Source organism: Pteropus alecto, unplaced genomic scaffold, assembly GCF_000325575.1.
Source record: "Pteropus alecto unplaced genomic scaffold, ASM32557v1 scaffold159, whole genome shotgun sequence".
In the NCBI taxonomy this organism is placed as follows: domain Eukaryota; kingdom Metazoa; phylum Chordata; class Mammalia; order Chiroptera; family Pteropodidae; genus Pteropus; species Pteropus alecto.
Genome location: NW_006443122.1, coordinates 440490 through 451733, shown reverse-complemented (window position 1 = coordinate 451733; position 11244 = coordinate 440490). Strand labels below are relative to the sequence as shown.

The 11244-nt window shown below is 44.3% G+C and overlaps 1 pseudogene; it reads left to right on the top strand.

Annotated features, from left to right (window-relative positions):
- The first annotated feature begins 518 nt into the window (after nucleotides 1-518).
- Nucleotides 519-3089, top strand: LOC102882254 (annotated as a pseudogene).
- Nucleotides 3090-11244: the final 8155 nt, after the last annotated feature.

Here is an 11244-nt window from a genome sequence, read left to right as displayed (position 1 = left end):
TACTTTCTCCTCTCTCAGCAGCATCTTACACTGATGCCACAGTTCCCTATCACTTTCATTTGTTAAAGTATGGTCTTATTTTCAAATATTTAAAAAGTCCTTACAAAGTACTTAGAATTTTAAAAAGGATAGTCCATTCTAAGTAAAGGCTTTAACCTGCCATCAATATAAAACTTCCTTCTGCTAGGTCAGGATTGACTCTAGTTCCATTGCCTGTAGAAGTAAACACAAAACTTCTCTTTTGCCTTTGAGAAATGGCCAGGGCTGCACACTTGGGGGAGGTGGCTCTGGTGCCCGGCTGGCAGGAGAAGGGTGGGGGAGAAGGTAAGCGGGCGCACTGGAGTGAAGGGTGTATGTATGCCCAGTGCAGGGATTGCTCAGCTGGCGAGGAGAGCGGAGCAGGCCTGCAGCCCAGGTGGAGGATAAGTGAACCTGGAGCAGCCAGAGCTGGAGGAGTCCCAGGAGAACAGGTGGTGGGGAAGGAGGTGGAGGTGGAGAGTCGCTCCTGGCCAGTGAGCATGGGGCGCCTGGCACTCATGCCACTGCTGCTAGTGCTCCTGTTGTTGGCTCTTTGTCATGGGCGTGTGGTTAGAGTCCCCACTGGGAGCCTGGCACAGGTGGTGGGCACCAAATTGGTCATCTCCTGCAATGTCAGTGACTATGGTGGCCCCTGTGAGCAAAACTGTGACTGGAGCTTTTTGTCTTTGGGGATCAGTTTTGTGGAGCTTGCCAGCACCTGGGAGGTGGGCTTCCCAGCCCAGCTGTACCAGGAGCACCTGCAGAGGGACGAGATCCTGTTGAGAACAGCCAGCGACACCATGAAGCTCCACATCAAGAATGTCCAGCCCTTGGACCAAGGTTATTACAAATGTTCAAACCCCAGCACAGACACCACCGTCCAGGGCAACTCAGGATACAGAGCAAGTGAAAGTGCTGGTCGACGCCCTGCGTATGGCGGCCAGTCCACCGCCCTCCCCAGGCCTGAGCCTGTGCCAGGGTAAGCCTTTCCAGCTGCACTGTGTGGCCTCCACTGCATGCCCACTGCACATTCATCTGGCACTGCTGTTGGAACTGTGGCATCGCTCCACCCAGCAGAGTGTCTTCGTCCTGACCCATGAGGGCTGGCTGTGCCTGGGGCCCAGCTACAAGCAGTGCTACCACAGCGGAGACTTGCACTTGGACACTGTGGAGTGGAGAACAACCGGTACAGCCTCCCTGTGTCTTGGGTACGGGCCAAGGACCAGGGCACCTACAGGTGCATTGTCAGTGAGTGGATCAAAGAGCAGGGCAACTGCAAGGAATTCAAGAAAAAGCCGTGGACGTGGCCACCATGGTGATCCAGCCAACGGTTCTGTAAGCAGCTGTGGGCAGGAATGTGTCTGTGGCTGAAGGAAAGGAGCGGGACCTGACCTGCAATATCATGACAGACCAAGCAGATGATGTCCAACCTGAGGTGACCTGGTACTTCTCCAGGATGCCTAACAGCACTCTGCCTGGCCCTCATGTTTTGGCAGGGCTGGGCTATGATTCCCTGGTGCACAGCTTCCCTCACATTGCTTTGAGTTACGTGGATGCACACTGCTACCATTTACTGGTTCAAGATGGTAGCAGAGAAAACTCTGGCTACTATTTTTGCCATGTGGCACTCTGGGCATCAGAGCACAACAGGAGCTGGCACAAGGTGTCAGAGGCCATGTCTGTTCCAGTCAGTGAGAATGTGACCTGTCTAGAACAAGACCATCAGGTGTACCTGAATGCTTCTAAGGTCCCCGAGTTTTCAGACCACCTCACAGAGCTGGAATGCTAGATAGTGGACATGAAAAACACAGAAGCGAGCTTCCATTTCACAGTTTCCTGTACTATAGGATGAACCAGCACAGTGATGACATGGTGACCAGCAAGCTTCTTGCAGTCATGGATGGGGACTGGACCCTGAAGTACAGAGAGCGTAACAAGCAATGGGCCCAGGATGGAGACTTCATTTTTTCTAAGGAGCGCACGGACAAGGGGAAGACAGAGGCAATTACTATTGTGTTGTGTCCGCCTGGACTAAACAGCATAATGACAGCTGCGTGAAGAATAAGGATGTCTTCTCTAAATCTGTCCACATATTTTGGGCATCAGAAGATTCTGTGCTTGTGGTGAAGGCAAGGCAGCCAAAGCTTTTCTTTGCTGCAGAAAATACATTTAACATGACTTGCAAAGTGTCTTCCAAGAATATTAGGTTGCCGTGCTACCGAGAAGCCTGTTGGGGACCTCTCCAGTCCCAATGAAACCAAGTACATCATCTCCCTCGACCGGGATTCTGTGGAAGCTGGAGAATTGGAGAGGTGCCTTATGGGTGGATGGTATTGTGTTAGAGAAAGTGCAAGATGAATTTCGCTATTGAATGTACCAGACTCAGGTGTCGGATGCAGGGCTCTACCACTGCATGGTAACATCCTGGTCTCCTGTCAGGGGCAGGCTGTGGCAAGAAGCAGCAATCGGTCTCTCCAATCCTATTGAGATAGACTTCCAAAACTCAGGTCTCCGTGGATTTGGACATACGATTGGTCATCTGGGGAGATCTGATTAAATTGTTTTGCATTATCCCTGTCAAAGGAGCAGCATTGGATCCAGATGACATGGCCTTTGATGTGTCCTGGTTTGTGGTGCATTCCTTTGGCCTGGACAAGGCTCCTGTCCTTCTGTCTTCCCTGCAGCAGAAGGGGATTGTGAACACAGCCCAGAAGGACTGGAAGAGCAACCTTAGCCTGGAGTGTGTGAGCATGCTGAAATTCTTGCTGCAATTGCATGGCTCTGAAGACCAGGACTTAGGCAACTACTGTTCCATGACTCCCTGGGTGAAGTCACCAACAGGTTTCTGGCAGAAGGAGGCTGAGATCTACTCCAAATTCATCTTTATAGCTGTGAAGATAGATGTGCTGTACATCTTCAAGTACCCACTGCTGATAGATATTGGTCTGTCCACTGTCATCTGGCTCCTGTCCTTCCTCACAGGGTACTGCAGCTCCCACTGGTGTTGTGAGAAGGAGGTCCAGGAGATGAGGTGCAAGTGCCGGCAGCTCATGTCCATGTAGATGGAGTAGGCCGGTGCCCAGGAGAGGCAATGACAGTCTAGAAGTAATTTGAGTGAGAACGGTGACATTTTAACGAGAAGCTTGTTACACTAAAACTCTGTCCTTTCTAATCTCAGGTGGGACTTAGTGTTTTCTTCTGCATGTCAAGTTCTGAGTGCAGACATGTTTACCAGCACACAGCTTTTCTTCCCACGACACTTTCTGAGAATAACTGAGTGTGCGTTTTCTCAACTGCAGTTTTTTAATGGTAAATCTCTGCCTATTTTTTTTTTCCTACTGATTTATAGATGTCTGACTTGTGTGTAATTGTATATTTTGTTTTGATAGGTTGTGGTGTGAGGAAGGGGTGATGGCATTCAGAGTCCTTTTTCTTCGGTGGGAAGGAAACTGCCGGCTTGAGAGCTGGCTTCTGGGTTGGAGGCAAGTGTGAAGGGTGCTGCCAGGTGCTACCCTCTACTTCGGCCTAGAGACAACAATAAGGACCAGTACCGAAGGCAATTTGTGGCTTTTACTAACCCTGCCCCACCCCCTATTGTCAGAAGTTTAGACTACATTTGAAATCTAAATTTGCAGTATGTAACTCCTCGTTGAGCCCAAATGCATATTTTTGGTTTTTTGCCCCTCTGTCCCTTTTCTATTTCTTTGCTATTTGCTTTATTTGAGAGTGCTGAAATGGCATCCCTGGAATCTAGAATTTGGCTCTCCACTGAGTACTTTACCTTGCCATCTAGCCTTAAGAATGAATATGAAGAAAAATACACGGCTACTTCTGTCCAGGGCAGTAAGAAGATCTGCAAGGAAGAGAAGGTTGGGGACAAGGGAAGGAATCAACACTCTGATAGTGCTGAGGACACTGTGCCTCAAGGGGTCCCAGGGAGAGCAGAAGACAGATCTCGGGAGTTAGGTCTCTGCTGTTCATGCCAGGATGGTCAGGGGTGTGTCAGGCAGAAGTCACCTCCATTGTCCTCTCCTGCGTTTTGCATGAGGCAACGGCCTTGGCCACCAAGGGGCTGCTGGAAGACCCACGGATATCCCAAATCTTTCACAGACTGCTTGCTCTCCTTAACGTGAAGGAGAATTGCTACTTGCAAGACTTTCTGACTTCACAGAATCAGAAATTGTCTAGAAAAACCGTGCATTTCTCTGACCTTTTCAGTCCTTCAGGTCTTTGTAAGATCCCCTATAGGGGGTTAGTGAGAAAGGGTATACTTTGTGACATGTTTGCTTTCCTTTTAGGAACATGAAGGAAACCCAACAATTTATTGCCATGTGAACAGCCTATAAAGTAAACCTTACAGCAGTCTGTTTTGCCTGACTGCTCAAACCCTGAGTAGGATAACAGACCAAATGAGATCTTGAAGTGCCTTACCCCCGGCACAGCGCTGGCTTTTTTGGAGCATCCTGGCAGGGTTTTCTGAGGCTCACTGGTGATTCATGCATGCCCCATTCATGCTTGCTCTCCTCTGGCTGCTGTCCTGGATCTGAAAGGTCTAAGACCGCTCTGTCTTCCAAAGGGAAAAAAAGATGTGTTTGTTTGGAGCAATAAAGTGATACAAAATGAATAAAAAGGAGTGATGCATCTTTAGCAGTTCATTTTTTTTCCAGTAGGTGGTGCACAAGCTTCCTTCATCGCCCAGGCCTCCTGGATATCTGCTGAGGGAAAGATGCCCTTTATTCCCTGGGGCAGTCTGTTTCTCCTCTGTGATCAGGTCGCCTCAGTCCCAGAGCTCCACCCCCATTGAAGATGTGGAGGGTGATGGGGTTCTGAGCTTCTTGAAGTGTCTGGGTGCTGCCCCAGCAGCCAGATGTAGTATTGTGCTGCCTGAGGGGTTCCAGGTGAGTGGGGTTGGGGTGGGGTGGGAGAGGCCACTGGTGTGTTTGTGGCTTTATTTTCCTTCCAGTAATGGCGACCGGCAGACCTCAGCTGCCTTGCCTCTGTATCTCCACCCATCACTGGGATTAGCTGCAGTGTGCATCTGCCACTCAGGAGTTGTCTTCTCAGTTCTCAGGGCTCAGAGACTCTGTTCTGTAGCCCGACACTCGCGGCTGCAGTTTCTTCTGGGGTCTGCTGCCAGTTCTGGCAGGGTATGGGGAGGTGAGCTCTGGGAGGATGGGGGGAAGTAGCCAGGCTCTGTGACTTTGTTTTCTGTCTGTCAATGGCAGCTGCTAGAACACAGCTGTCGCACCTCTTTTTCTATCTCTGCTCAGTGGGTTCTGCCATGGTATATGCTGATCACTTGGGCAGAAATGTTGGAGGCTACAGAGAGTGCCTACTGCAACCTAATTCCTCCCCTCTCCCTAGGTCCTGAAGCTAGCTTGGGCCTGCATCTGTGGCTCTGTCCCCTCTCTTCTCCCTCCCCTTCTTCCCTATTCTCCCAGATTCGCCCACTTTCAGATGCTTTGATGCACCAATCTCTCAAAAGTGTTTATGTGTTAGACTGGGAATCTTCCATTGGATTAGCTGCTCAATTTGTAGTTTCAAGGGGAAAGATCAAGGCGATCCCTTACATTGCCCTGCTTCTGATGTCACTTAGTTCTTTTTTCAAAATTGCCTGTTCTTTTTCTCAATGGTGTTTTATTCTTTCATGTTTACTTCTTCTTTTACGTCTTTAATCAATTTTATCATACTTATTAACTCTTAGATTCTTCTATTGAATTGAACTTCAGATAAAGTTCATGAAGGTTTAATCCTCCTGTTTGTTGTTTCCTGAATCTTGCTTATTATGAAGTATTTTGTTCATGCTCAACGGGTTTTTATCTATAAAAATCCTGTTCAGTTTGGTTTGCAGGCATGTTAATACTGAGAGGTTTGGTATTTGCTTTGCCAGATGCCCCAGAGAGATCAATTTTTCTGTTAATTTCAATAAGTTGTAGGTTTGGGGACCACATTAGTAGTATGGATTTGAACTACGGACTCATTTGAAGTTCAGTTACATGGTTAAGAATTCATAAAAGAGAAAAGTTTGCCCCCCCATCCAAAATCCAGGCCAAGGCAGACAAGTTGCCTCATGTGTCCCTATGCCAGTGGAAGGCTATTTTCTAGTCTACAGCTCTTTAAGGGCCTCTTCATCTCAAGTGGGCCCATGAGTTCGTCTTCTATCTCTTTTGTGTTAAGAATCAATCCCCTAGGTGCTATTCATTATATTTCTTGAACTGGGTACTGATTATCGAATGTGTTTACTTTGTGACAATTCCTCAGTCTCCACGTCTAGAGTTTGTGTCCTTTGTATGTATATTATGCTTCAATTAAATATTATATAAATCTAAAAATATCTAAAAACCCCATGTCAATGATTTTCAAATTGACATATAAATTCCTTTCAAAATACCAGCACGGTATGTGTAGGCACAGAAAAGCTTATTCTAAAATTTATATGAAAAAGGCACAGGCCCTACAATAGCTAAACAATCTTGAAAAAGAAGAATAAAGTGGGAAGAATCACTCTATTTGATACCAAGGGTTACTATATGGCTACAGTAATCAAACAGGGTGGTATTGGTGGAAGATAGAAGCATAAGATCAATGGAATGCAATAGGGATTCCAGAATTAGACCCATACAAGGGTGATTACCTGATTTTTGACAAAAGGGCAAAGGCAATTCAATAAAGGACAGTTTTTTTCAACAAGTGATGTTTATACAATTGAACATTTCATAGGCAAAAATACCCTTGACCTAAACCTTTCACAGTATATGAAAATTATCTCAAAATGGATGATAGATCTATCTAAATGTAAAACATAAAACTATAAAACTTTTAGAAGATACATAGGAGAAAATTTTCATGATCTAGGGTTAGTCAAAGAATTCTTAAACGTGACAAACCATAAAATAAATAAAACTGATAAAATTGAAATTTGTCAAAATTAAAAACTGTTGTTCTGTGAAAGATACTGATAAGAGAATAAAAAGACAAGCTACGAACTGGGAGGAAATATTTGCATATCCAACAAAAAATTGTATGCTAAAGTATATACAAAGTTCTCAAAGCTAAATTGTAAAAAAACAAACCCACTTAAAAATATCAAAAGATGGGCCCTTCACCAAAGAGGATGTATAGATGGCAAATAAGCACAAGCAGAAGCATTGTGCTCTATGCAGCCATCTTGTAACCACGAAGAAGTGTCCTGAAGACAAAGCCAACATGCACACAACAGGACAGAACTGAGATAATCAAAATGAAAGCTCTGATTAAATTGTGCCTAAAATCCAGACTTCTAGACTTTTCAATTACATGAGCCAATGTCTCGTGCTTGACTTGTGTTTTCTGTTATTTGTCACTTAAAACATTTTTATGTCTATCATACTTATTATCGAAATCAACATTCAGCATCTTGACTTGAATCTCTCAACCACCTTCACACTGGCCTCTTCACTAACCTGCTTCTGTCTCTTCCCATTCTAAGGATCACCAGAGAAATCATCCTGAAACATAAATTGAACCTCCATGATTGGGTCCCTGTCAACCTCTTCAGGTTCATCCTCCATTTGCCATCTTACTCTAGCCTGTACATCAGCCCAATTCAAGGGCTTATAGTTCCACCCACACATCAGGCTGCTTGAACTTTCTACTTTTGCTTATGCTGTTCCTTTTGCTTGGAATGTTCTCTTCTAACACATCTTTCTGCCTTCCCTTTCCTGGTGAATATCTTTAAATATTCAATTCAGATGTTGCTAGTTCCTAGAAGTCTCTTTTGCTCCTTAGACTGGGTTCGGTCTCCTTCCTTTGTGCTTCCACAGCACCTCATACTTATTTATAACATAGTACAGCAGGTCCTTGAATAACGATTTTTTTTCAATATCATTTTGTTATAATGGTGATGAGATGTTGTAGAAACTTAACTTTTGTTTATATCAATTAGCATACGGGAAATCATTTTTCTTATACATTGTTTTGCTTAAAGCTGCAGAACCTATTGACAATGATGTGAGGATTTACTGTATTTATCCCTGTGTGATGTACTTGGGTTTCCATGTCTGTGTATGAAACCACATGTTCCTTGAGGATCAAGCCCTCTAATGGCATACACAGGGTCTGAAACAAAAGAGGCTTTGATAAACCACTGTAGAACCAAACCAGTGCTAATGAACTCTCATGGATGATACTCTGGCACCTTCCAGCAACTTTGTGTCACAGATTTAGTTCTATCTCCTCCCTACAGGAGTGTAAAGATCACACCTATTGACTCGGTCATCTATGTCCTTCAAAAACTTTCCTCATGTAGTCAACTTAATTTCCTGATCCAATTTGAAATATTCTCTCCAATTCCTTTAAAGGCTTATTTTCTCTAGTCTGTATAAGATTATAGACTTTGTTGGACAAATATTAACTGAGGAAATGAAAAAAGATTCACTGATCACCTGAGTGCCAGACAATAAATTCTTTAAAGACAGGAGCTACTATAATCCCTCCTAACAAATTTATGAAGTAGGAATTATATATCTTCATTTTACAGATGATGAAACCAAATCAAGGAAATATGAAGTAGCCAGCTCAAGATCACATAGATGGCAGAGCTGGAATTTAATCACCAGTCTTCTCAACTCCCAAGCATGTCCTCTTTTCACCACAGTCCATTGTCTCCAGGTTGGGCCAGGTTCTGGAAAGCCTTGAAACCCAGAGGGTATAATAAAGCAGTGGGAAGCCATGGATATTCTTAAGCATGAGGAAATGATGAAAATAGGACGTTGGGGAAATAATCCTGAAAGGTTGCGTATGATGGAATGGAATGAAATACAAGGGAGGTTTGCTGGACTCCTGATGAGGAGGATATAAAATGGGTATTGTCTCTCTTACCACATTCATTGGTGAGTGCCGGTATTATGTTGTGGTCCTCTGGGGAAAGAGAGGGACTGGAAACGGGAGCTATTTTGAACATTAAAAAGCTGAAAAGGGGATAGAGGAGAGCAACTTCTGTCTCTGGGGTTGTATGATTGGTCAACTCCATGGTTCTGCCTCCTGGAAATGGCCTGGGATTTCTACCTTTTGTGAGATGTATAAGTTCAGAAAAAGGTCAAATTTGACTGGAGAGTTGGGTGAAAGCTTCCTTAAGGAAGTGGTATTCAATGGGACATTAGAAGATGAGATGGTGCCTTCCATATCTCTCCTTCAGTAACTTCCTCACTGGTCTCCCTGGATCCATCTCTCTCCCTCTTAATCTACTCCTATGACTGGCAAAGGGATCTTCTTTAAAAGCAAATTGATGGGGGAAAAATTAAAATCATTTCTTCAATAAAATTTTTTTTTTTTTAAAAAGCAAATTGAATCATGCTATTTTCTGCTTAAAACCCTTTAATGGTTCTTTGACATTGGATACAGTTGTTTGATGAACATCAAAATTACATATCCTCCATTATCTGAGATTTTAAAATAAATATTATGCCTATAAACTAATCAATTTTGATCATATACCTTCTCAAACTAAACATTCTCTCTTAGAAATTCTACATATGTTCCCTCAGGTGAAAGTCATAGCTGCAGTTTACTAAATTGCTTGTCCTCCATATGCATACGCCCCCCCCCCCCAACTTTTTAAATTCATGTTATTACCATGGCTTGAATACTCTTCCCACTGTTCTCTGCCTAATAATCATTTTTCATCCTCTAGCATAGGAATCATCTGACAGGAAGCCTTACCTGAACTCCCTGCTTCCCAGGGACAGATTCCCTGACCAAGTATCCCATGCTCATCTCTATCAGCACTGTCTCATATGGTGCTCTTCCCCTTCACTCAGCTTACTGGAGGGCAAGTGACATTTCAGTCATCTTGGTGTGAACAGGGTCCTGATAGAAAGGGAGGGGCCTGTGTACTTGAGACAGGGAACAGCACATGAGCAAGTAGAAATGGGGATCTCTACTCAGGACAGGTCAGGGTTAGAGGATTCTGCCTGGGAATCAATAGCATCCAGAACATCTAGGGGTGACAATCCTTCTAGAGGGCTTCATAGTGAGATAATTCCATCTGGCAAATGTAGAAACTGAGATGCAGACAAGTCATCTCCCCCAAATTAGTTAGTTATTGGTTAGTAATTAGGGCTCTTAGTGATAAGCCCTGTACACTTTTCCGTTCTATATGGGAAAGGGGGGAGACTGAAGTTGGGTGCCCTTGTTTTCCTTCCAATGTTTAGACAGGAGACTGATCTGCTGGCACCTCCTGCCTGGATGAGTAAGGTGACCAAGATTCTACCTTATACTCTGAGACTGGTAACAGTGATTTTGGTTCCTCACTGGGGAGGGTGGGGTGAGTTGGTGACAAAGGGAACCCAGCCCACCATTCCTGCAAGGGCTCTGAAATCTCTCCTCTCTTTCCTGTTGCTCTTCTACCAAAAGACACAGTTCCCCATGCTTGAGACAAGAACCTTCTCTCTCTAAATCCTAATATCAAGATTCAAATTAGGAGAACTGGAGGTCATTTAGCCAGTAGGCACCAAACCCAGACAGCATTATCCCAGACCCACAAAAGCAGATTCTCCAAAAGAAGTCCTGATTGGGTTCAAACTCCTTTTACAGTGACCCTCAGACAGTAAGCAGCCCTGACCTGGGTCAGAAAGAGTTAGGGTGGTGGTGAATTTGGAACTCAGGCTCCCAACATCACCCTGAGAGCTCTCCTCAGGATTCAACTCTTAATGCCATATCTTGCAAAAAAACAGGTGTTCAATAAACATCTGTTGGGTCATTAGTTATAAAAGATTTTCTAACATGGTGAGGGGAAAGAACATGAGTTTTGGAGTCAGGCAGATCCTGCTTTAGGAGACCACTGACAAGCTTCTGTCTCCTTCACTGTAAAATAGACCATTAACTACCTCCCAGAGTTCTCAATGAGGATTAAATGAGATATCCCATATAAAATCTCTAGCTCAATGCCTGGCACAGAAAAGGTACTCAATAGATAGTAATGGTTAATAGTGAGAGGTGGTAGAACAGAGATAAGGACACATGCTGAAATGAGGCTCACTCCACAACTTATGATGTGTGATGCTGAAAGGGTTTTTTTCCGTTTCCTCAGCAGGATGAGGATGCTGATGATGAAATGAATCAATATACATACAACACTAAGTGCAGTGTCTGGCACAAGGAAATGAACGTGATATGTTAAGTCTAATACTTATATTCTATCCCTTGCACTAGCCCTAAGCACAGTAATCAAGTTTGGCCTCGAGGAGC